We start from the raw sequence: 2147 nt of genomic DNA on the forward strand, positions 1-2147 counted from the left end.
CCACCCACTCCACTTTTTGGAAAATAATTTTAAATAAACGAATGTCTATTTGAATAATGTTGCCAGAGGGAGATTTTGTACAAAAGTCGATTGCTTGGGTACCTCTGTCCCATTCGTGTTTCTACCGTGAAGCAGTTGTGTTTGCGTGGTTGTGTTTCGGTTTGAAGAGTGGGATATGGCGCGAAGTTACAGGGTACAGAGGAATAACACCTCAGGAATGACAGCGTCAGCTTGTTAGCCATTCTAATTTGCATATAAAAAAAATTATTAGTGGTGCGTTAAAAAAATAGATCTACACATGTGTAAATAAAAATAAATGGTTGTCTGGGAGAGGTTGCTTAGCAATAAGACCGCTTTTTGTACAGTACTGTGCTTATAGAAAATTGTTCAACAAATCCCGTAATGTTGGTGCAATAAAGTTTTAAATAAATAAGTAAATAAGCATAATTATATCAATACATAAATACATACATATATTTATTTTTTGATAGGTGAAAATGGTATGGTAACCCCGTCTGCGCTAACGGGATACGCTGGCGGAGCACCAGTGAAGGGTGATAGATGAGAATGAAAACAGGCCAGTTAGCCCATCATGACGAATTCATCAGGAATTAACCATGATAGTTTCCAGGGGGAACCACGAGGAGGTCGACCTGGTTGGGTATATTGCTAGCAATGGGATTTTTAGTCTCCATTACTAACAATCCCTTTCCCCCCTTATATATATTAGAAAGGATACAGTCTCATATTGCATAGCAGCTGTTTTGCTTTTAACTATAGGTTTCCGATTCGATTGTTGCCGAACAAAGATACTCGAAAAATTTAATTAACCAACTGTGGCGCTATACCGATTGATAATAACACTAGAGACAGGACCATCGTATAATCTGATAACGCGGTATGGACATTTCGTATCTGTTTCAGACGTATATACACTCTATTACTATTAAACTTAATAAAAATCTAAAAAAACGAATAAGACAGTCCAATGGTTTAATAAAAAAGGATCAATTCTCGTCCTTTTTTTTTAATTTAATTTCTTTTTTTTTTAGTTAGTTTTTTTTAATTAACTGTAATTACTAAGTGTATTAAGAAGTGGTAGCAGTTATATTATGTTATACCATTTTTTGTGTCAATTGGCAGTTATTTGTGGAACTATTCGTGTAGTATTTGGTGTTATAAACAAAACATATCCGTCTTCAGTGTAGACGTGCTTTTTTTTTGCCAGTAAGTTTATATACCTAAATATTATAAAGCTGTTAGCCTTTCCGCTGCTGAACATAAGCTTTCCCCATAAGGGGAGTTCTGCCAGTAGTTGCCACGCGTGGCAGGCGGATTGGTAACCGCAGTTAAGTTGTTAGACATGTTTACCAGAGGGAGACTTTGTACAAAAGTCGATTGCTTGGGTACCTCTGCCCCATTCGTGTTTCAACCGTAAAGCAGTTGTGTTTGCATGGCTGTGTTTCGGTTTGAAGGGTGGGATATGGCGTGAATTTACTGAGTACAGAGAAATAACATCTGAGTCCTCAGGAATGGCAACGCATGGGGGGTATCATGGGCGAAACTGTATGTGTGTGTACTATTATGTCCATAGTATTGCTTTTGTCTATAGGCGACGGTTACCACTTTCCATCAGGTGGGCCGTCAGCATGTTTGCCATTCTAAGTTGTAAAAAAAAAATGTTTAACAGGGATGCAGCTGCCTATCCCTCAACCATAAGTTCCTTTAGTCGCTTCTTAAGACACCCATGGGTGAGGAAGGGATGGCCTATTTTATGCTGGGACTCACACAGTTGTCTATACTGGGATACAGATAAGTTTAAAATATTATAAAGTTTGATACAGACACACGACAAGATTATTTTATGTGTGTAGAGATAAAATATATAAGTACTTACATATTTTTAAAGCCACGCCGCACGAAGCCGCGAGCGAAAGTTAGTATTGAATAAATTTGTTTTGTTACATTTTTTGTCACCCAAATTGAATTTTCTTCGCGCTTTGTTAGATGTTAGAAAAATTATTGTGTTGATCATGTCACGATTTTTAACATACATGTAAATTTGATATAGAAACAGACAAAAAGGTTTCGCAATTCACTTGTTTTTTTTTTGGCTAATACAGACGTTATTTTGTTTTTTTTTTTTG

The sequence above is a fragment of the Galleria mellonella genome, unplaced genomic scaffold (assembly GCF_026898425.1).
Source record: "Galleria mellonella isolate WM207_F2 unplaced genomic scaffold, CSIRO_AGI_GalMel_v1 utg28, whole genome shotgun sequence".
In the NCBI taxonomy this organism is placed as follows: domain Eukaryota; kingdom Metazoa; phylum Arthropoda; class Insecta; order Lepidoptera; family Pyralidae; genus Galleria; species Galleria mellonella.